Source organism: Microtus oregoni, unplaced genomic scaffold (genome assembly GCF_018167655.1).
Source record: "Microtus oregoni isolate MIOR12 unplaced genomic scaffold, Mior012 000008F_ref0000371, whole genome shotgun sequence".
Taxonomy (NCBI): Eukaryota; Metazoa; Chordata; class Mammalia; order Rodentia; family Cricetidae; genus Microtus; species Microtus oregoni.
Window position 1 is genome coordinate 54,812,015 of NW_024543067.1, and position 25,738 is coordinate 54,837,752.

At 37.9% G+C, this 25,738-nt stretch overlaps 1 pseudogene; it reads right to left on the minus strand.

Moving 5' to 3' along the window:
* Positions 1-15,396: 15,396 nt before the first annotated feature.
* LOC121451403 lies at positions 15,397-16,533 on the minus strand (annotated as a pseudogene).
* Positions 16,534-25,738: the final 9,205 nt, after the last annotated feature.

The following is a 25,738-nucleotide window of genomic DNA, read 5'->3' on the forward strand; positions in this document are numbered from 1 at the left end:
GTTTTGATTTGTATTTCTCTGATGGCTAAGGATGTTGAACATTTCCTTAAGTGTCTCTCAGCCATTTAGATTCCTCTGTTTTGAGTTCTTTGTTTAGGACTGTACTCCATTTTTTAATTGGATTATTTGTTCTTTTGATAACCATTTTCTTCTTGTTCTTTGTAAATTTTGAAGATCAGTCTTCATCAGTCTGATGTGGGGTTGGTGAAGATTTTTTTACCATTCCGTAGGCTGCCGTTTTGTCTTGTTGGCCATACCTTCGCAAAAATTTGTCTATTTCCTTTATGTTTTCCAGTTTAGTGGAGCACAGGTTTTAGAAATATGACATGATTCTCTGGATTTCCTCCATGTCTGTTGTTATGTCCCTCTCTCATTTCTGATTGTGTTAACTTGTCTATTTTCTCTCAGCCTCTTCCTTAGTTTGGATACAGATTTTTCTACTTTGTACATTTCTTGAAGAACCAACTCTTTGTCTCTTTGATTCTTTGCATTGTTTTATTTGTTTCTATTTGCTGATTTCAGCTCTCAATTTGATAATATCCTGCCGTCCAATACTCCTGGGTGAGTGTGCTACTTTTTGTTCTAGAGTTTTCAAATCTTCTGCTAATTCACTAGTGTGGGATTTTCCAGTTTCTTCTTTTTTTTCTTTATTTTATATTTTTGTTATTGTTGCAAAAAAAAAAAATTCAGCCTCCTCCCCGTTTCCCATTTCTCTCCCCCTCCTAGCACACATCGCCCCCTTGCTCCCACTCCCCTAAACCTCTCCCCTTCCCCTCCACTCCATTCCCCCTCCCTCTCAAGAATGAAGAGCAGTCCAGATTCCCTGCCCTGCAGGAAGTCCAAGGTCCTCCCTCTTTATCCAGGACCAGGAAGGTGAGCATCCAAACAGGCTAGGCTCCCACAAGCCAGTTCATGTATTAGGATCGAAACCTAGTGCCATTGTCCTTGGCTTCTCATCAGCCTTCATTGTCTGCCATATTCAGAAAGTCTCGTTTCATCCCATGCTTATTCAGTCCCAGTCCTTGGTGAGTCTGGCCTTGGTGAGCTCCCAATAGATCAGTTCCACTGTCACAGTGGGTGGGTGCACCGCTCGTGGTCCTGACTTCCATGTTCATGTTCTCCCTCTTTCTGCTCCTCATTTGGATCTTAAGAGCTCAGTCCGGTGCTCCAATTTGGGTCTCTGTCTCTATTTTGGTCCATCGCGAGATGAAGGTTCTAAGGTGATATGCAAGATATTCATCAGTATGGCTATAGGATAGGGTCATTTCAGGTTCCCTCTCCTCAGTTGCTCAAGGTACAAGCTCGGGACATCTCCCTGGACACCTGCGAGCCACTCTAGAGTCAAGTCTCTTGCCAACCCTAAGATGGCTCCCTTAATTAGGATATACATATATTTCTCTGCTCCCATGCCCACCCTTCCTTTATCCCAACCATCCCATTCCCCCAAGCTCCCCCCATTCTCCCCTTCTCACGTTTCTCATCCCATTTCCCCTTAGTCCCATGCCACCTCACCCCCAAGTTCCCAGGTTTTGTCCTGCAATCTTGTCTACTTCCCAAATCCAGGCGGTTGACGATATGTTTTTCTTTAGGTTCACCTTCTTATTTAGCTTCTCTAGGATCACAAATTATATGCTCAATGTCCTTTATTTATGGCTAGAAACCAATTATGAGTGAGTACACCCCATGTTCATCTTCTTGGGTCTGGAATACCTCACTCAGGATAGTGCTTTCTATTTCTGTCCATTTGCATGCAAAATTTGAGAAGTCATTGTTTTTTACCACAGCGTAGTACTCTGATGTGTAGATATTCCACACTTTCTTTATCCATTCTTCCATTGAGGGGCGTCTACGTGTTTCCAGGTTCCAGCTATTACAAATAATGCTGCTATGAACATAGTTGAACAAATGCTTTTGTCATATGATAGGGCATCTCTTGGGTATATTTCCAAGAGTGATATTACTAGATCTTGGGGTCTGTTGATCCCGAATTTCCTGAGAAATCACCACACTGCTTTCCAAAGTGGTTGCACAAGTTTGCATTCCCACCAGCAACGGATGAGTGTGCCTCTTACTGCACAACCTCTCCAGCAGAGGCTATCATTGGTGTTTTTGATTTTAGCCATTCTGACAGGTGTAAGATGGTATATAAAAGTAGTTTTAATTTGCATTTCCTTGATCACCAAGGAGGATGAGCATGACCTTAAGTGTCTTTTGGCCATTTGAATTTTTTCTGTTGAGTCCATTGATATTAAGAGATATTAATGACCAGTGGTTGTTAACTCCATTCATTTTTTCTTTTCTTTTCTTTTCTTTTTGTAGTAGAGTTTGTGTGTTTCCCTTCTTTGAGTTGTGCTGGTGAAGGGTCATTAGATGTTTGAGTTATTGTGGGCTTTGGTGGACTCCTTGGGTTGTGATTTTTCCTTCTATTATTTTCTGTAAGACTGGATTTGTGGCTATGTATTGTTTAAATTTGTTTTTATCTTGGAAAACTTTGTTTTCTCCATTTATAGAAAATGAAAGCTTGGCTGAGTATAGTAGTCTGGGCTTGCATCCATGGTCTCTTAGTTTCTACAGTACATCTATCCAGGATCTTTTGGCTTTCATGGTTTCCACAGAGAAATCAGGTGTAAGTCTGATAGGTTTACCTTAATAAGTAACTTGGCCTTTTTCCTTTGCAGCTCTTAATATTCTTTCTTTATTCTGTATGTTTTGTGTTTTGATTATTATATGGCAAGGAGATTTTTTTTTTGGTCCAGTCTATTCGGTGTCTGTATACTTCTTCAACCTTCAAAGGAATATCTTTCTTTAGGTTGGGAAAGTTTTCTTCTATAATTTTATTAAATATATTTTCTGGACCATTGAGCTGTACTTCTTCTCCTTCTCTACCCCTATAATTCTTAGGTTTGGTCTTTTTATTGTGTCCCAGATTTCCTGAATGTTTTGTGATGAGAATTTGTTGGTTGTGCTGTTTTCTTTGGTCAGTGTGTTTATTTTCTCTATGGTATCTTCAGTGTCTGACATTCTTTCTTCTATCCCTTGTAATCTGGCGGTAGTACTTGTCTCTGTAGTTCCTGTTCGTTTACTCAGATTTTCCATCTCCATCCTTCCCTAGGTTTGTGTTTTCTTCATTACTTCCATTTCATTCTTCAAGTCTTGAACCACTTCCCTTACCTGTTTTATTGCTTTTTCTTGTTTCTCTTGGTTTTCTTGGGTATCTTTGAGCGATTTATTCATTTCTTCTACCTTTTGTTTGTAATCTCTAATTGTTTATGGCAGTTTTTCACCTCCTGTTTAAGGTCCGCTATTATTTTCATATAATTCACTTTTGAGACGATTTCTTTTATTTCTTCTGGAGTTGGGTGTACAATTCTTCTTATTTTGGGATCCCTGGATTTTGCTGATGTCACGTTGCTTTTCAGGTTGTTGGAGGAATTCTTGCATTGGTGCCCTCCCATCTCTTCCTTCACATGGAGCCAGGAGAGGCCTGGTGTCTTGGTCCAGACATTGCTGTGACTGACTCTCTGGGAGTATCTCCTCAGTGTAGAAGCAGGAACCGTTCCTATCCAGATGAAACTTCTCAGCACCGAAACATGTACGCCTGGTAATCCAATGACCCGTGGACAAACGGGTGAACTTGGGGGGCAGGGTAGGGTCCAGTTTAATACATGAGACCCTGCTGAGATAGCTGAAGGTGCCCTTGCTCCCTTTGGGGGTCCTTGAGGCCTGCCCTGTAGGCAGGCACTCACTGCTCTGGGTGGGTAGCCTTAGTGTAGGAGCAGAAACTTGTTCCTGAGCAAAGGACCTTGCAGACCACACAGGCTTGGGGGGGGGGGTGTAAGAAAGACAGCCCTGCAGAAGGAGCTGGGGGAGGGGTTTTTGTACTCTCTTCTGGGACAATCTGCCCCTGGATAGCACACACTCACCCATCCAGATGGAGCTCCTCAGCACCTAAAAGTTTTCCAGCTTCTTTATGTAGGCATTTAGTGCTATGAACTTTCCTCTTAACACTGCTTTTATTATGTCCCATAAATTTGGGTATGTTGTGTGGTCATTTTTATTGTATTTTAGGATGTTTTTAATTTCTTCCTTGACCTATTGATGCTTCAAATGAGCATTCTTTAATTTCCATATGTTTATGGGTTTTTTGGAATTAGTACTGTTGAATTCTAATTATAAGCCACGGTTATCTGATAAGATACATGAAGTTATTTAATATTTTTCTATATGTTGAGGTTTGTTTGGTTACCTTGTATGTGTTCAGTTTTTGAGAAAGTTCCATGAGGTGCTGAGAATAAGGTATATGCTTTTGTGTTTGGATGGAATATTTAGTGGATATCTGTGCATAACTTATTTTATTCTAATTGTTTAACTTACAGAATTAGGGAATGTATTTCTTGAGTAATTTCCAAATTGATCAAAAAGGCCATCTACAAAACATTGAAAAAATCATGGAATATTTAAGAAATTTATTTATTCTCTACTTAATGTAAGTGATAAGTGATGCTTAATTTAGCAGATCTGGTTTCATATATGTGATATAACCAACAACAAAAAGAACTTATGGAATTTTTCGCAGGAGATATAGGCTACTATCTGTGAATGAACATTGTTTATACAAGACAGTAGCAATTTACCCTGGGTTATAATCTACTTTTAATTTTGGTTTGTTTTTTTTCCAAAAAATCCTCTATTAACAATAATTCATACCTAGTATTATTAATTCCTATTTGTAGACTATATCCTCCTATAAATTTCAGTAGTTATTCACTATTGCTAATGAAAACTATTTTTTGATGAGTGCAAGTTTGCCTTTTGTATTAACATTTTTAGGGCAACTTTGACATCTTTATTTCTCAGGCTGTATATAGATCTTGGGAATCAAAATAGGTCCAACAATGGTATAAAATACAGATGACAATTTACTTTGACACAAGTAGCTGACTGATGATGGATGAAAGTACATGAAAGCTGTAGAACTGAAGAAGACAACAATAGTCATAATGTGGGAGCTGAGGTGCTAAAGGTCTTGGATCTTCTCCCAGTGGATTGATTGTAAAGGATACAGACAAAGATGAAGATATAAGAGCTAAAGATAGATATAGCTGCTAGAACTTTAGATGGAGATGCTTACTGACTGAGCTATGGAGCAACCTTTGTTTTTCAGATAATTTTGAACCCTAAAAAGATGAGTTGTAAAAAAGCTATTTAATATGAGTTAATATGCTTTTTACCTATGATTCAACAGTGATTATTGATCTTACTACTCCATCAATAATTCAGACTTCTATAATACATGTGATTTATGTTCCAATACATTTTGTGTCTTGATCATAATACCTTTCCAATTGAAGCAAAAATATTCTTTGTTTTACTGTATAAAAAATTTTCCCCACGAAAGACTTTCCATTTAAGATAGTGATGAGGACAATTGTCTATCGCATAAATTTATTTCTGTCTTCTAAAATTTTAGGTTGGGCAATCAGAAAGCTAAATTGAATATAAAGGTACCATATTAGAAAGCAATAAGGAATACTGTCATGACATATGATTAAATATAGTAAATATGATATAGTTTATAGAAAAGGAAGAATATTCTAATAATATCTATTCGAAGAAAATAAATAAAAGCAACTTAAAGATTATAAAATTCTCACCAAAGTTCAATTGAATTATCACAAACATTACATAATCAATGAAAGATTTCCTTTTCTGGAGGTCTGGTATTTAACTAAAAATCAAGTCTGATAATTACTATAGTTCTTTTGTTTAATTCATAATTGCTTTTGCTATCTAGGATCCTTTAGTCTTCCCTATGGATTTTAAGATTGTCTTTGTATTTCTGTGAAAATGTCATGAGTATTGGCAGTGCAATGAATCTGTAAATGGCTTTTAGTGAATCTGTAATTGGCTTCTGGTAGTTAAAATGAACTTTAGCAATCACTACCATTTGTTGAATAGGCTTTCCTTTTTTGCCATTTTTTTCCATTTCATATTTTTGCTTCTTTGTCAAAAATCAGGTGTGTGTGAATTGATACCAGGTCTTTGATTTGATTCCAATGATACTCCTGTCTGTGTTGAAGCCAATGCCAGGCTGTTTTCAGTAGTAGAGCTCAGTCAGGCATTGTGATACCTCCAGATGTTCTTTTGTTGTTACACGATTGTTTTGGCTATCCTGTTTTTTGTTTTGTTTTGTTTTGTTTGCTTTTCTGTATGAAAAGTAGTACTTAATTTGCATCATTCATAGCCTCCCATCTCCTTCTGTATTTTCCAACTTTCTCTCAAATGCATGACAATTTTAAAAATTATTTAGGAGACACACACACATATCTACATGCTGAACTTTTGGTGGATAAACTATAAGGTGACTCATTTCTCAAGGAGGCTGATTCTCATCATCTTAGAAGTCATCTAGTAATTAAATACCTCTTACATTTCATTTTGTGTGAGGCTTTATGAAAACTTTCTCATCCATATTGACATGTGAGCTTGTGGTGTCACTGTGCAATTATTGTTTAGACCACATACTGTTGAAATTTCATAGTGTGTAGCTTCCCTCTCAATTATAGAAGACTATCTACAGTCAACAGCCTGGTTCCCTGGCTATTACATCTTTCTTTCTCTCCTTCTTCAATGTTCTTAGAGCTATCAATGTTTCTTTCTATCCTTCTTCGATGTTCTTAGAGCTATCAATGTTGATTATGTTTCAGATGCTTATGAGAAACCTACAGTAAATCCTTTTATGGAAATGGTTTGAGAGTCCTATGAAATATGAAACATAGTTTGACATATACCTTAGAAATTTCAATGCTAGCTACATATGCACAATAACAAAACACATATAAGCACAAAACCAAACAACACAAAAACTTGTAAAGGAATTATCAAGGCAGTAATAATTAAAATAATTATATACGAAGCACACCAGATGTTCATGCATTGGTAAATACAATGCTCTGCCTCATCTATCCCTGGCCTGGCATGTTATGCTACAATGAGAAAGAAAGCGCTGATATGTTACAGCCTGAAATAACAAAATGTATGACAGAAAGAAACATTATGCTGAAGGGAAGACTGTGGTAGACTCCATTGACATAAAGCATCTCTAATAAGCAAATCCATAGAAATAGAGAGCAACAAGGGTTTGTCAGATGTTAATGAAAATAAATTCCTGTGTACTGTTGATAATGGGTCCAGGAATATTTTTGAAATGGTGATTAAAATATTTTACAATTAGAATGCAAAACTGACTAATGAGCAGGGCTGGAGAGACGGCTCACTGGTTAAGAACATTGCCTGCTGTCCTGAGTTCAATTCCCAGCAACCACATGGTGGCTCACAGCCATCTGTAGTGAGGTCTGGTGGCCTCTTATGGACTATAGGCATACATGTAGACAGAATATTGTATACAAAATAAATAAATAAATAAATGACTAATGAGTATTGTAGGTACATTAAAAATCAATGAATTTTACATTAGAAAAAGGTGAATGTTAATATATCAGTTTCATTTGTATACACTTGTGTTATAAAAGTTAATCTTCAGCAAGTACTGTTCATATCTCACAAAGTACAGTATGAGGTTGACACATTCCAAGGAGCTTTTCCCATGAAGTTTATACCTGTTGTGTGCCTCTGTATTTATATTAAATATAAAGATTCCCCCAAATAATATGGCATTTCTGCCTCTGCAAGAAACAAGCAATCAAAAAATAAGAAATTTTTACTGAAAACATTTAGTTTTTATTACAATATTGTTACCAACATACTATGTGATTGGAAAAACATAAATCGTACTAATAAAAATGAATTAACAGTAAAAGGTAGGCAATTTAAATGGCTTTCTCAGCCAGCATGATTCATTTTGCAGAGAAGTTGAATTTTTATGAAAATAGTGATGAAGCATGATTAATAAAATCTCAGAGACAGAAATTAAGATTCAACCTGAAGGTCAGTAAAGAAAAGCAACCAGCCACTGGCTCTTACCGCTATCTCAGTCTGAAATGGTGGTCTTGCTTCTAGGAATCTCAGAATGATACTGAGGCTGAGATCTGTTTCCTCCCATCATAATACTCTCCAGCTCTAGACTAAGGCTGTACACCACTAGTGCCTGATTTCTATGGCAAGTTTGTGTGGCTACTGGGTTAAATTTGTGTTATTGTAGCCACTCAATTTAAAGTGTATGTCATTGCTGCCTGATCTGTAAGGCTGACTGTTATGGCTGTTTTACTTTTCTGATCATCAGGCAAGCTTTATTTATTAAAATACAAATAAAATGCCATTACACAGTGCAAACATTTAGGTATTATTATGTACATGCTAGCCTGCCTGAGCTCAGTCAGTAAAAACATAAAAAGCACTGGGGATAAGTTTAGGAGAGAACAAAGACGGCATCTTCAAGGGAAGTCATCTTAGCATGACAGTCCATTTAGATGGCCCATAATGGCAATTAATGTGTCCTAGAAACCCCTCCAGGGGGAGAGAAAGATGAGTTTTGGACCAGGTAAGTGATTCAACATCTGGCATCCAAAAGGGAAAGATAATGAAAAGGGGGTCTCTGGGATTGGGCTCAGCTTTTAATTATTATGTCAGCAAGATGATCAGCCTGGGGGTACACCTGAGGTGTGCCTCCCAGGGGTTTGTGAATCCATTCCAATGGTTCCCCTTCTTGGGTTAAGACTATAGAAATTAGAGTAACACCAATGAACAGCCAGAGAGAAAAGGGCCTAAAAATGGAATATCTCTTTAGGGAGACTTTATTTAGGGCTTCTTGGAACTGTAGGAATATTGCCCAATAGTCATCTGTAATTGTGACATTGTCTTGGGGCCCCTCATCCTTAAAAAGAGCAAATAGAAGCACAAGGCTGTCTTTAGGAAAAAGAACCCATGGTAGTAGCCAACTAATTTCTCCCAGGAGGCTCTGAAGTTAAGTCAAGTTCATGGATGCAGGAATATCCAGCAAGGGTTTAGGGAAACTGGTTTGAGTAGAGGTAAGATGAGACCTGAGTACCTTAAAGGGGGGTACTTTTTGGACCTTATTGGGGGCTACAGTAAATCTTCCTTTTCTAAGTATTGTGAGGGCCTGGGTTAAAAATCCCTCTAGATGGGTAGGGTCCCTATGCCCCAAGATTACATCATCCATATAGGCATAGGCAAAAGAGGTATCAGAGCCTAGCCAGGCCCCAAGAGTGTAGCCAAATATTGTTGGCAGAAGTTGGGCTAGTGGCCATTCTTTGGGGCAGTATTGCCCATTCGAATTGCCAATTAGGTTGAAAATTTAAGGGAGGAATAGAGAAGGCAAATTTTTCACAATCATCTGGATGTAATGGGATAAACAACAGTCTTTAATATCAATTACAGCTAGTGTATACTCTGAGTGTATAGTGGGAGTCCAGGAAATGCCCCTTAAGTGTGTGCCCAGTAACATTATTCTCTCATTTACTTTGCATAAGCCCAGAAGCATACACCAGGCTTCAGATGCCCTTTGAATAATAAATACCATGTGTTCCAGGGGCTCATGAAATGACATATATATCCAAGGGTTATCTGTTTTTCTAACAGAAAGTAGAGTGTCACAAGTTTGGGTTTAATTAATGGCCACTGCTCTACCCAAATGGTGCTTTCTGGCTTCCACCTGATAGGACATACATGGGGGCAAGTGGCCCCTAGGATTGTCCTGTGGTGACCACAGCATCCATTTGTCCTAGCTTGTCCTGTCCCAAGAGGTTGTCTGTGAAGTTTTTGTCCACCAGGGGATGTGTCTTTTCTTGTTCCCCATCAGGGCTAGTCTACTTCAGGAGGGTGATCATTTCCTTGGTTCCAGAGTTGCCTCCCACCCCCAATATTGGGGGTCCAGCAGCAAGCTCCCACAGGAGGTACCTCCTCCTCTCAGAGTACTGTTCTATCTGCTCCTGTGTTAACTAGACAGTGAAATCTTTTTTAACTATGAAGACATTCATTTCAAGATGGAGTCTAACCACCATGGGGACAGTACAGTTAGCCTGGGTCACCCTGGTATGGGGTGTTCTTGTCCTTGCTTTGGAGGGGGTTCCTCCTTAAGTTGACAGGGCTGGAGGATGCCCCTCCTCTAGTTTAAAGGCTTTCCCTCTAGAACAAATTTGGCCTGACAATCATTTTTCCAATGGTACCCCTTTCTGCTTCTAGGGCAGGGGATGGGGGTAGATTCGATCCCCCAGGCTAAAAGGTGGGAGAATGTTCTGGGCATTATCTCTTAAAATGTCTCTTCTGCCCACATTTGAAACAGGTTCCTCCCCTTAAGGCTGTGAAGTTCCTTGACCTTGGATTGCTAAGGCCTGGGTAATAACCTCAGTCATTGCTGATGTATGGTCTTGAGTGGACAGGGCAAGTGATTGAGCTTGAATGCTGTTGTGTACCCACATCCTGGGAGGCCACTACCCATCTGCTCAGGGAGCCTTCCATCAGTCCTACACAGGCTGTGTAGTAGACTGCATTCAAACCCTCCCCAAACTAAGAACTTCACAAATTGGTCCTGGAGGTTTCCTGCCAGCAATTTACAGTGGACACTCTGCTGGACCTGGTCTATAAAGTCTGGCAAAGATTCAAAAGGTTTCTGCCTCACTCCAGCTATGGGGGACTCTGTGAGTCCTTCATCCAGTTTGTACCATGCATTAAGTCCGTCCTAACTCACCTGATTAAGATATGGGCTGACTATTGTTGTCTATTGTATTCCAGTGGAGTATCCATCTGCTGTCCCCACCAGCATAGCATAAATGATCGGTATCATGAGCAGGGCTTGCCAGTTGGATTCCACATGTATCCTGCATTCCTTTATTAAAGAAGGCACAGCATTTAATGAACTGGGAGCTGGTGAGGACAGCCTTAATCACATCCAGCCTGTCCTTTCGGACACATGGATGGTAGGCAATGTCCTACAGTAGCATCTGGGTCCAAGGAGAGTTTGGACCTCCCTCGGTTATCACTTTACAGAGCTCTTTGAGACCTTTACCCTCCCATGGATGCCATTCTAGTGGCCTACCGGGTCCTGGGGCCAGGTTAACGGGGGGTGGGGAGGCAGGCAAGCCATTCAGTCCAAGATTTGAGTACCCTCGCAATTCCCTCTTAATGAGATAAGCCTCTGCATAGATTTCCTCTCCCACCCCTTCACCCCCAATCACCCTTCTTTCCTACCCCCTACCTATCCCACCCACCCCATCCCTTGGTCTAATCTAAGTCTGGTCATAGTAGTCTTGGTCATGCAGGTCCCTCCCCATGGCCGCATAGGGTGATGCTCCCTCCCAGTCCAAGGCACAAAAGGTGGGGTCCAGGATCCTTTGGGGAGCAAGAATCCAGAGCAGTGATTTTCGTTTCTGTCTTAACCGCCAATGTGCAGTTTGGTTAATGTGCTCCTTGTCAAATTTAGCCCATTCATTTTCCTCTTTGTCTTTTGTGTTTTCTCTTATCTCTCCCTGGCCCTGCTCTGTCTTCTTTCCCTCTGTGGGCCCCTGAGGCGGGGGTGAAGGTATTATATCTAGTTGAAAGGACATTCTAAGAGCAGTGATTGTGGAACAGAATTTCAGGTGTGGCACAATACCAAAATGTTTTTCCCTTCATATGGCTGACTTCTCCACCCAGGCTCAGGTAGTCCAGGAGAAAAGGTTGGAACTAGGGACCCAGGTGGCCAGGGTAACAATAGTGTCCCAGGTCTTGACAGCATTTCTATCAGACAATTCAAGACCTCTGGACTTAAGCATGAGCCACAAGGCCTTCAAAGCCAGCTCTTCATTTGAAGAAAAAGAATTACCCATACTGAAGGTTTCACTTACCCTGAGAGACCACTTAGCCTTGGCAGAAATGTTATTCTTTGAGTTCCACAATTGGGCACCAGTTGCTGGGTCTTATCCCAACTGGATGAGGATGAGCTGAGTCTGAGGAAAGGTAAGTGTTCAGCTTGCCCATGCCCCAGTCTCCCTTGATCCAGGAGACAGTAAGAAGCAGCAAGGTGTTTAGTCAGGGAGTGACTCATTTATTTTAGCATAGTAAACATCTTTTAAAGCAAAAAACTACAGGTCCATGGGGGGTAGAAAAGGTGTTAGACAATCCTTGTAAAGGTCACCCTATTACACATTGAGGAACTCTACATTTACCTATTGTCCACAAGCTATTTACATGCTAACATCATCTTGCCTGGTTCTGGTGTCCAATCAGGTCTTGGTAAAGAACTCAGGATCCATTGTTTGGCGCCATGTTAGCTGCCCTTGTGCCCTACAAACCCACACTATAGTGGTCTTAAAAATCCAGAAGACATTCTGACAGGTTCCTCTTACTAAAAATGCCCAAAGATTTGATAATAATAAACCGATTTTCTTTTATGACATAAATGTTTTCTTTTATATCATGTCTAATCTGAAATCTATATATTTGAGAACTCATGCCTCATCTGTCGAAGTAGGTGGGATTATAGGCAAGTATCAATGTACCAAAAAGCTTTATTTATTTGTCTGTGTATTTGTATGCATGTAATGTGGTTGTATGCACATGTGCGTGCATGAGTATGTGAAGGTTAAAAACAGACACTGGTGTTGTTCCTTAGGCTGTTTACTTTCTTTGATGCAAGGTCTCTCAATGACTTGTAAGTAGCTAAGTAGGCTAGTCTGGATGTCTAGATTGTTCTAGGAATCTACTACTATTACTGTCTTTACTCTGAGTGCTCTGCTTACAATTGTTACTCGCCACTACTTCTAAAAATCTTTTTTTTAAGAATCAACTCCGATCTTGGTGCTTATAAACAAGAACTTTAGCAAATACATTGATTTTTCCATTCTTATTTTTAAATATTTTTTTCTTTTCTTAAAATTTATTTATTATGTAAGCAGTGTTCTGCCTGCATATATGCCTTGCCAGAAGAGAGTACCACATCTCATTATAGATGCTTTTGAGCCACCATGTGCTAGGGAATGAACTCAAGATGTCTGAAGACTGATTATAACCTCTTCTTGTTGATCTAAATATTATTGATTCTTCTTGATATAAATATTGAGGGAATATGCAAAGAGCAGACTGCCCTATGGCCATGTGTGTACTTTTAACATCCAATTGTTTAAAATCATAGCAAGCACATTTATAATAAAATGGTATTTTAAATTCTTTCTTTAGGTAACCCTAAACTTAACCTAGACTTTCTAGACCAAGAACATTCAGCAGTTTCAGGTATCATTGTCTAACCCATATTATTCTTCCAAAATTGCTCATGAGTTCATGAATGAGGCTTACCATTATTCAGAAAAAAAATGCTAAGTTTATTTGTCTCCCATGTGAAGAAGTGATATAAATGGATGCTACAATGAAAGACTACAATTTCTGAATATGAAACTCAGAGAGGAAAGAGAGAAAATAAAACAATATAACTCTATATTCAGAAGAAATATGACTATAGAACTATAGGAAAATGAGAGGAGTCATGCAGCTGTGCCAGGAATATTGTACAGATAACCATAAAAGGCATTGTTCCTTATTTCTTGTTTACCATTCCCTTTCTAGTTTAAGATAGTGTAAACTCCTTGTGGTGGGATGTTGGGGTTAGCTGCTTGCTCTTCTTAGCTCCCCAATACTGAAATAACTACACAGAAATTGTATTAATTAAATCACTGTTTTGTTGTAAGAGCTGCGGGCCTCTTCCCACAGCCCAGCTCCTAGCCGCCTGACTAGCTAATGCCCCGAAATAACAACACAAAACTGTATTCATTTAAACACTACTCGGCCCATTATATCTAGCCTCTTCTCAGCTAACTCTCGCACCTGGACTAGCCCATTTACAATAATGTGTGCAGCATCCCAAGGTGCATTTACCGGGAAGATTCTAGCCTATGTCCATCCTGGGTCTGAGCTTCATCACGTCTGCCCCAGAGAGGAGCGCTATCAAGTCTGAGCTCACTTCCTCTTCCTCCCAGCATTCTGTTCTGTTTACTCCACCCACATAAAGGCTGGCCTATCAAATGGGCCAAGGCAGTTTCTTTATTAGCCAATGACCTTCCTCCATCATTTCCCCTTTTTCTGTTTAAACAAAAAGGAAAGGCTTTCACTTTAACATAGCAAAATTACATATAACAAAACAGTTATAAAGCAAGAATTACAATTACAATATTTACATCTACTTTATCTTTTTTCATAACTAAGGAAAACTATAACTATCTACATATTCTTTAACTCCATCAAAGACTCCAGAAGGATATAATATTACCTAAGTAAATGAGAAGTAAGCAACTTACAAGACTCTAGAAATCACAGAGATATCTCGCTGCCTGGACAGTCACCCGAAGTTCCTCTGCACCATTGGGGCATCCACCTTCGGCCTACAGTCCCATAGCTTCCAGCAGACATTTCCATTAAGCAGGAAATTTCAAAGGCAGTCAGTCACTATCTGCTGTGTCCTGCAGAATGTCTCACAGACTCTTTCATCAATCAGGAACCTCGAAAGATCATCTTACCTTTAGGCAAGTTCAGTAGTCCTCTCTCTGTGGGTTCTCTGTGTCCAGTTTATGCATTAGTCCAGGCAAGAGCAGTTTCTTGCTCAAATGACTATCAAACTCCATAAGGAACCTCTTCAATGCTCATCTTCTTCTTGAAGTAGATTGGTGCTATATCACTGCTTGGCCCAATAGGTCTAGCTTATTATAGGCTAACTCTTTAATATTAATTTAGCCCATTTCTATAAATCTGTATATCACTACTAGGTTGTGGCCTACCAGAAAAGTTTCAGCACATCTATCTCCAGTGCTAGCTCTATTTTGTCTTTCTAACTCGACCTTCTTCCTCCCATGCTATAGGTCAAGCCAATTTCTTTATACATAAATCAATGAAAGCAACACATGTGCTGAAAGACCTCCCCAACTGGTGGGATGATGGTAGAGCCTGTCCTCTGCTTACATATGCACTAATGTAGGTCTGTTGTATACATTTCATTTCAATAATCAGAATTTCATAATATTAATATTTCATAACTTCTTTATTTCAACTGCTTCAATTATGGGATTATTGACAGCATTTTTGAATCATTTGTGAATTGAAAAGTAGGACTTTCTACAAATCATTGAAGCAAAAAGTATTACAGATATTATATACACCCATTTTAATAAAGCTATATTTATCTTGCCTAAGCAGAGCTTTGTTCATATATGCAAATATAACCAATCAAGAAAAAAGCTTACGGAATTTTCAGGAAGTGATGTAGGATGCTATCTTGGATAAACAATGGTTATACAAAAGGGTAGCACTTCTCCATGGATATGAAGGTGAGAATCCACTTTTACTTATGGTACATTTTGACCTAACAACCACGTGATAACAATAGTCTCAAATATATTTACAAATTCCTGGATGTAGGCTACATCTCCAACAAACTGCCAAAGTTATACTCCATTGCTAATGAAAATCATGCCATATTGAATGAAAATGTATCTTTTGAATTATTTTTTTTAGGGCAACTTTGACATCTTTATTTCTCAGGCTGTAGATCATGGGATTCAACATAGGCACAACATTGGTATAAAAAACAGTTGACAATTTACTTTGTCCCAGGGAACTAACTGATGATGGCTGAAGATACATGAAAGATGTTGAACCATAGAAAAGAGCAACAGCCAAGATGTGGGAGCTGGAGGTGCTAAAGGCCTTGTGTCTTCCCCCAGTGGAATGAATATGGAGGATGCTGACAATGATGAGGATGTAAGAACTAAGAATGGTCACAGCTGGTATAAGAATGTTTTTTTTTTTTTTTTTTTTTTTTTTTTTTTTTTTTTTTTTGGTTTTTCGAGACAGGGTTTCTCTGTGGTTTTGGAGCTTGTCCTGGAACTAGCTCTTGTAGACCAGGCTGGTCTCGAACTCACAGAGATCCGCCTGCCTCTGCCTCCCGAGTGCTGGGATTAAAGGCATGCGCCACCACCGCCCGGCTGGTATAAGAATGTTAAATGAACCAAGGGACCATGCTAGTACTTCATTGATAAAAGTACCAGAGCATGAAAGCTCCAGTAATGGGAAAAAATCACAGAAAAAAATGCCTTATTATATTATCCTTACAGAAAAGCAATCTCATCATGAAGAAAGCATAAGCTGTAGCACTAATGAATCTCATACCATATACCCCAGCTATCATCCATAAACAGACTTGATAGGACATGGTTACATTGTAAAGTAAAGGATTAGAGAGAGCCACACAGCGGTCATATGTCATTACAGCCAACATATGACATTCTGCAAATACAGAAGAAGTAGAACTGAACCATGCATTCTGGGTAGGGTATGACATTCTTAAATGTCACAAAGTTCATCAGCATTTTGGGAGTAATGACAGTAGACTGACAAAAGTCAATAAAGGACAGACTGCTGAGTAAATAATACTTGAGAACTGGACAGAATCAAGATGATCATGCCTAGATTTCCCACAACTGTAATCAAATAGACTCCAAGAAAGATGAGGAATAGGGGCAACTGGAGTTCTGGATTCTTTGTTACCCCGTCAAGGATGAAATCAGTCACTGAGGTATGATTTACTTCTTCCATTCGCTTCTGGAAACTTGATGTAAGAAGAAAATTCTACATAAAATAAAAATTTGAGTACCCATTTTCCTATTGCACAGTAAATTTTGAAAAAGAATTCAATTCCTTTCAGGTATCCTCAATCAGCAGTCATCCTATTTGTTTACTGTTTGTTTTGTGGTCCTGGAAAAAGGAGGTATGCAAAGAAATAATCAAACAGGTGTTTGTATAATTGTGACTTTGTCATAAGAACTATGTATACTGCTAACCATATCCTACCATATGCAAACTGTACTAGCACCTCTTATAGAGTGTTTCAAGTATTTGTCATGTCTTAATAACAGCACCTATTTTTATTACAAAATGTTTCATATATGGTAAATTAAAAGTATTATAATAATACTTCAATATCCATACTCATGTCAATGGCAAATAAATTTAAGCATTAGATATAATTGTTCACTGTCTGTTATTTATTTTAAGCAGCGAATTGTCTTTTCATACCTCATATTACTGTGGCCCACAAGCATTACACAAAGAGAGCACGGTTGGTGAAATCTTTAGGCTAACATCCAGTTTGTAAGGCTTTGGGGACCTACCTTTTAAATAGTCAATATTATTTCTGTGAAACATTGTGAAATCACAGTTTTCCTTTTTTTCATAGTGGGATTCTTCCCAAACATGTATAAATCATTCATTTTGCATAACTTCATTCTGTACTGGCAACTGAATGATCTGTTTCCAAACTGTGGGGCTGAGATGTCATCATTCACTCAGCCAAACCCTTGTTCCCATACTCAAATCTATATAAAGTTAGTCCCCCTAAATATACTTTATATAAGGATATCCAACTAGAAGAGGAATCTTGCAAATAGCCCACATAAGAACTTGAAAAGACAGTCACAGAGTGGAAAAAAAAAAGCATGTCTGCTTTACTTATAAGCAGGACCGGATTGTCCAGAATTCTCTAACAGCTGACTCAGGAGTGTGTGACCTACTAGTTTTTGTTCTACTGTAAAAAAAATATATTAACATTTTGTAATTAACTCTGCCTATGTTTGTTTGACAAAAGATCTTAGTCTAGGAAATTAACTGTGCCTTTACCCCTTAGAAATTAACTGTGCCTTCACCCCTAGAAAAATGATTGGATCACTAAACCAACTCCGAAGAAAGAAAGATATTCTCAACTAGGAGCCAATGAGTACAGTACCTTGTATGGTCCAGGGCCAAGTGTCATTGCTTTCTTCACACAGCTTATGATGGTTGTTATGGTAACCGCAACGCAAAAGATGAACAAGGAACAGAAGTGCTCAGAGAGTGCAATGGCACTGCTTTGTTTTTCTTTCCTTTTTCTATACATTTATCAATAACAAGTGCCTAGCTTACCTAACTGAACAAATGTAGTTAACACAAATTTCCTCTCCTTTTAGAAATCATAGCCATTCCTCTATTTATCCACCTTTTTTCATATATGCCTGGGCACATCAAAGACACACACCCTCTGTGACCTAAGTAAGACAGGAGCCTGCTTATTCTGTCTTATCTGTTTTGTTGGCCCTAAGAAATTCATGTTTGGTAGAGTATCATTGTTATTTGCCAAAGAATTGTTAACTATGCCTGTGCAGACAAATAAACTGAAAATTTTGAGGGATAAAGAGATCATTGGAAGGAAATTGAAAAAGCTTTGGGGAGATCATAGGAAAAATAAATGAATGAGAAGATGTTATGTGAGCTGACTTATTTTTTTCAACCTCAGATATCTTTAGTCAGTAGCTGCTTGCTGTAGTGGCCCTTCTGATCCTGAGGGGATTGGGAGACTGGCACCCCATGTAATTCTCAATATTATACTAGTAAAGTATGCACTTTTTTTTTTCAGATTTCACATTCTAGAAGTTGGTCAATTTCATCAATTAGTAATTAAGCTTACACATCTCTGCTAATTTTCCAAATAACAATTTTGGATTTTCTTTGCTATGTCAAATTATAGTTTTCATTATATTTTTTTCTTGAAAATGTTTTCTTCTCTAAGGATACTATTCCTTATTTAGACAAGGACTTCCTCTATATTCCAGACTGGCCTAGAATATACAAACCTCTTCCTTATTCATTCCCATGTCTCAAGGTAAAATTTAATGCAAAGCTTCTGTCAGTTTTTCAAATGTAATTCATGTTAGCTTTCTCATTTGCTAAAATATATCCCATAAAACTCCAGCTGAGTATGTCACTCAAGATATTATAAATCAAATTTATCATGATATCTCAATGAAATATTTCATTAGTTGTTTTTCATTCCTTTAAAATTTTTGTGCTTTCTCTGAAGTTTTCTTATTTTGTGACGCATTGTGTTTTTACCATTTTTATTGAATCTACTCTAAAATTATAAACTATTTCATAGCAGATATTTTCTTATTAACTCTATTTTTTAGTAATTCTTATGAATTTTCTTTGAAATTAGTACTTTTAGAATGCCCTACCATGCATTTTGATCTTATTTAGCCCCTCACTGAAATCCTCCAGTTAAGTCCCTTTGTGTTTTCTTTTTTCACCTATCATGCCCAGTTTGTGATGCCCATGAATTTTTACATATAGAACCTTCCATAAGAGTATGGTTAACTTACAAGGGACATTACTTAATGAAAATTAGTCTCCCTCTCTCAGGAGCAATCAAATGGCCGTTCTTCTGAGTTAGAGGCAGAACTTCCTGCCCACCTCTCCTCTCCATTCAGAGATTTGGTCTCTATTGAGCTTGCATAGGACTTATGTATTTTCCTGTAATTACTATGAGTTCATATGTACATTTGTCCTTTTGTGTCTTAAAGACATTGTTCCCTTGGATTCATTAACCACCTTGGTTTAATGGGTTTCCCCATTAGGAGTTTTTGGCCAATGACATCCCACCAACTACTGGAAAATTCACAAGCTCTTTACAATGCTATTTGTCTTTCCAGAGCTCAGTGGAAAGACCTTGTTGCTGAAGGTATCCTGTACTTGGTCAAGGAGCATGAATATATCAGGATGATACTGGCTTGGAAGTGTCATCCTTATTGTTTGCCTTTCACAGTGTTAGGAGTTACCTTGGACACTACTAAAGGAGAAAAATGCTCAAAAATCTTATCCAGCTGTGCACTTTGTGAACTATAATAACATCTGGACAGGAAGACATTCTCATTAGTACATTAGTGGCATGAACATATAGGAATATTGAACAATTTTCTGTACCACAAGATAAAACTCATATCTGACAATTTTGTCAGATAAGAACCTCTTGATCTTGCTGCCTGTAAATACACTGCATTGTTTATGAATATTTAAGTTGTTTATTTTTAAATTATTTTGTAAAGATATTCCATGTCCACAATGACATTTTTGCTGCTGTTATAATACCTATTGAGCAAAGAACTGTAATGCCTACACAAAAATTTTGATTATATATTTTATACTTTAATTATTAAAACTTTAGGCACATCTTTTCTCTCTAAGCTATGATGTAGTTTTTTTATGCTAATATACTGTTTGAAACCTGCTTTTCTTACATAAGATAAACAAAAGCTTTGTATTTGCTAGTCTTTGTATGCCAATTACCACTGTATTTTGATTTTATGAACATGTGTCCTTATATTAAAACACATCTCAATTGGATTTTTAAAATTTTAAAAAGTAATAGAAATAGCATAAATTATGAACAAGTTAGCACAAAATATCTAAATTCAATAAAAATTCTAATAAAACACAAAAGTCCTTCTACTCTGGACCTTTTACACAGTCCTGAGAAAACTTGAAAAAAATTTGAATAAGAGAAGAACTCACCATAGGAATGATTTAATACTCAACATGGTAAATAAATAAATAGATATATAAATTAAACTAAACAAACAAACAAACTCTGAAGGTTCACAAAGTTATATAAAGATTTTTCATAATACAATTAGAGGATTTCACTTATAAATAATAGCTTTTAAGACACCAGTGTAGTACTTAAGCAACCTTTGTCTACTTTGGATTACTTAAGAATTGACAGAAAAGTAATTATAGGATAACATTAAAAAATGTGTGTCTTGAAAAATAACAGTAAGAGAATCTGGAAACTCTAGAGGTATGTAACGTTCAGTACAAAACTTTCTTTTTGAATGACTCTGTATGTAACATTCACATACACTATTTGAAAGTATTTTAATTTCATTTTAGAAAAGTATATTATCATTATTAATTGTATTTGTTTAAATGGTATGCATGTGCATTAATGTATGTCATGGCACACACGTGAAGGCAGCAGAATAACTTTGGAAAGTTTCTTTAATCCTTCAACCATGACTTATTAGGATATATATAAATTATGGGGTGAAAATATTTCTTCATGTGCAAGATAAATGATTTAATGCAACTCATATAAAAACACCAAAACATAAATCCTTACTAGATCAAGGTAGTCCACACATCATTCTACAATGCATAGGGAAATGAACATCTGGAATATCATTTATATATAAGCAGTGATTGAACTGTGATAATAATTTAAATAAGATATGCAATACTTTCCATATTCATTCCAGTTCAAAGGCATGCGATTAGAATATGAGGAAAAATTCAGCATGTGCTGAGGAGCTGAGTTTAGTCCTCATTCTCCTATGGAAAACTTGGTGGTTACCATCAGAAACTATGGTCTCCTCTACTTATCCCATCAAGCAATAATTATAACACAAATATTTATGTATCCAATAATTTGGAAAAACTGTTATACATGGATGCATTTCATCTGTCTGATAAAGATAATAATTGATGTCCCCCTAAAGAGGTACAATGACAGATCAAAAATGATCCAAAATATATGTTTTCTTACATAATGTAATGATGTCTTTGGACTTTATTATATGCTAAAGGAAGGAAATAGAGAGAGCTTCTGTTAGTGTGTGACATCTAAGATATTTAAGTGTGTTAATATTAATTGAAATAAATAAATTAGGAACTTATTCCTGGGCATAAAATGTATTCAGGCAGTGATGTAGACAGACTATTCCAATAAGCACACCATTTTTTTTGGGCAAATATTTACTTTCCTTAGAGTCTTCATAAATTGAACTGACTGGCCCTCCCTACTGAATAATAAAAAATACTCCATTAATAACTGAATAAAAGAACCAAGTTAGTAGTAAAGTACAGATTTTCACAGTGGTTTATCTAGACTCATGAATCACTCTCTTTTTCTCTAACAATCTCAGCACAAATTATACTTCCCACTTGCAAACGCTCTAATACTGTCATGCTCAGTACTGTGCATTAATCACTGCTGAGGTACCAGGGCCCTGTACTAAGTTTCAGAACTATATTTGATGTTGTTATAATGACAGGTTTACAACCCAAAGAGTTTCTAGTGCTCTAGAGTTGACAACAGTCTCACCTTTTGCTCACCTGAGCAGTTTTGCCTCCTGTACACTTAAGGTTTACCTTAGAATTATATATGCCAACACCAAATAAAGTGATCACAGAGTCTCCAAGGACTTCTAACTCTCAGAAAGAAAACCTTGAAAGGGAAACAAATGCCATTTCCCAACAGGATAATCCTTTTCTGTTATCAAAAACAACCTCCATTGGTGGTAAAGATCTATTTAGATATACCACCTAAATTAAAACCAATATTTTGATAAATGAAATCTCGATAGAATTGAAGATTCTACATATCTGATGGCCACTAGTGTTGTCATTTCCAGCACACATTATAGTGACCTGGTCTAAAAGTCAGACGATAATCTGATATATCTTATTTGAATCAGTTAGATAATTTAAAATTATAAACCAATTTCTGTTTCACAAAAGTTTGCTGTTATATCATATCCAACTCAACAATTTGAATATTTGAGGACTCATGCATCGTCTACCCAAGTAGGTAAGATTATAAGCAATCAATCATCAATGCATGAGGAATTCTTATTGATTTGTCTGTGTATATCTACGTATGTAAAGAAGTTGCATGTGCATGCATATGCATGAGTATTTGAAGGGCAAAGGACCAGTTTTGGTGTTCCTCAGACTGTCCACTTTTTTGGATGCAAGGTCTCTTACTGGCCTGGAATTAGGCAAGTAGCTAGTCTGTGTGATTATTTTGTCCTAGCAGTATACTAGTTTCTACCTCCCAGTTTGTGTTTGAATTTGCCAGTATTCATCCCTAGTTTTTAAAAAGGATTTTTGTGATTCTACTTGAATCCTGTTGCTTGTAAGCAAGTACTCGGGCAAATGAATTACTTTTTCTGCCCCTATTTTTAACTACTGTTTTATATTATTATTTTTTAATGTGGAATTATGTGATTTAATCATGGCTTCTTGATGATTTAAATATTGTTTTCTAAAAGAAAAATCAGAAGCAGTGAACTCACTTTGTTATAGACTCTCACAGTTGATTTCAGCTGACAACTTGACAAACACATAGAGTTACCTACCGAGAATGAACCTCAGAAGAGCAGACTAACCTCTGGCTTGTGTGTGATTCTTTTATTCTAACATCTAATTGGATAAAACCACAGCAAGAACATTCAGAGTAAAACATGCTATTCTTCCTTTAAATAATACAAAACCTTAATTTAGCAAAGAAAAGTAAGAACATTTAATAATTGGTGGTTCAATTCTTAGTTAAGGGAGCCACTTTAGGGTGGGCAAGAGACTTGACCCTAGAGGGGATTCCAGGTGCCCAAGATGGGGTTCCCAGTTAGTTCCTTGGGCAGCTGAGGATAGGGAACCTGAAATGACCCTATTCTAGAGCAATACTGACGAATATCTTGCATATCATCATAGAACCTTCATCTGGTGATGGATGGAGATAGAGACAGAGACCCACACTGGAGCACTGGACTGAGCTCCCAAGGTCCCAATGAGGAGCAGAAGGAGGGAGAACATGAGCAAAGAAGTTGGGACCACGAGCGGTGCACCCACCCACTGACACAGTGGAGCTGATCTACTGGGAGCTCACCAAGACCAGCTGGACTGTGACCGAAAAAGCAAGGGATAAAACCGGACTCTCTGAACATGGCGAACAATGAGGGCTGATGAGACGCCAAGGACAATGGCACGGGGTTTTGATCCTACTTAATGTGCTGGCTTTGTGGGAGCCTAGCCAGTTTGGATGTTCACCTTCCTAGATACGGACGGAGGGGGGAGGACCTAGGACTTACCACAGGGCAGGGAACCCGGACTGCTCTGTGGACTGCAGAGGAAGGGGGAGAGGAGTGGGGGGAGGGGGAGAAGGGTGGGAGGACGGGGAGAAGGGTGGGAAGAGGGGGAGGGAAATGGGAGGCTGGGAGGAGGTGGAAACTTGTTTTTTGTTTATGTTTTTTTCTCCTTTTCTTAATAAAAAAAGATAAAAAAAAATAAAAAAAATAATTTGTGGTCCCCTAGCTATACCCAATTTTTCTTTCAAAATTAACCATAATTTAATGCATGGGATATGATCATTAATCAGAAAACAATTTTCCAGTTTTATCTTTTTCCCTAGTGAATAATGAAACAAATCCATGCTACAGTGAAAGAAATAAGCTTTGAGTCTGAAACTCAGAATGGTAAGAAAGGAAGACACCATAGCTCTATATTGAAAAGATATATGAGGCAGACCAATGACTCTTTGTAATGAACATTTGCAGGTCAAGATATATGAACACAAGAGTTTACTTCATGACTCATGAAATATATTTTCACCTTCTCTTTTTTTCTTTACTTTTTCTTAAAATTTATCTGAGTTGAGATGTTCTAACAAGCACAAGACCTTTATTTTGTGTGTGGTATTTAAATATATTTAACTACAGAAATCATAATCTAATAAAATTGGAAACTTATTCCTGGTCATAAAATGTGGTCAGTCAGAAATGAAGACAGCCTATTCCAATTTGTCCACTCAATATTCCGGTAAAAGCTTACTTCAATTTAAGTGTCTTTAAAATGGAAGGAATCACACAAACCTTCTCCAGTTCATCATAACTGACTGAGCTTTCTAGTAACTACTACAAAATTAAACTAAAAGCAGCACAACTTCATACTAGAGCTAAAGCCGAATGCAGAGGATGGGCTAATTCTGTGCCTTCGGGACCTGAGAAAGTGGCTGATGCATTCTATAAGATTTAAAAACTACTCTGTAAAATATTGCATAAATTAATCTAATAATATATATTTTCCTGACTTTTCACATCAGTTCCTCTAGAGTCATGACATTAATCAAGGTGTTATGAACATTCTACTCTTCTTATTTTCAAAATCTCAGCACCAAGTTTTACTGGTCCCTTCCAAAATCACTAATGTTGGTATATAGTAACTTGTGATCAACATTCTGTAGTCATCAGTGCTGAGAGATGAGGGCTTCAGACACAGACCTATTTTTGTAGTTAGTCTAATGCTAGAGTAACGTCCCCAAGAGCGTCTTCAGCTCTAAGGTTGGTAACAGCCTTAGCTTTCACAGCCACCCAAACAGTTATGCCTCCTATGCTCTGAAAGTGACCCCTGGACTTTTATATGCCAGCTCCAAATAGAATGAAACCATACTCTAGAAAGGTTTACAACTCTCAGGGAACAAACCTTTAAAGAGAAGCAAATGACATTTTCCAGCTGCTTAATTTTTTTTCTATGTAAATGCTGTATTTTATTTCAGTCCTATATTTTTAAATTTTTTATTTATATTTTATTAAAATTTCTGCCTCCTCTCTGCCTCCCTTTTCCCACCCCTTCCCCCATTCCCCACGCCACACTTCCCTCCCCCTCCCTCTCCAGTCCAAAGAGCAGTCAGGGTTCCATGCCCTGTGGGCAGTCAAAGGTCCTCCCCACCTCCATCCAGGTCTAGGAAGGTGAGCATCCAAACTGGCTAGGCTCCCACAAAGCCAGTACGTGCAGTAGGATCAAAACTAAGTGCCATTGTCCTTGGCTTCTCAGCAGCCCTCATTGTCCACCATATTCAGAGATTCCGGTTTTATCCCATGCTTTTTCAGTCCCAGTCCAGCTGGCCTTGGTGATCTCTCAATAGATCAGCCCCACCGCCTCAGTGGGTATGTGCCCCCCTCGCGGGCTTGACTTTCTTGCTCATGTTCTCCCTCAGGGAAGTATATATCTTAATTAATGGAGCCATTTTAGGGTTGGCAAGAGCCTTGACTCTAGAGCGGTTCCCCCGGGTCCAGAGAGATGTCCCCAACTAGGTCCTTGGACAGCTGAGGAGAGAGAGCCTAAAAAGGCCCGATCCTATAACCATGCTAATGAATATCTT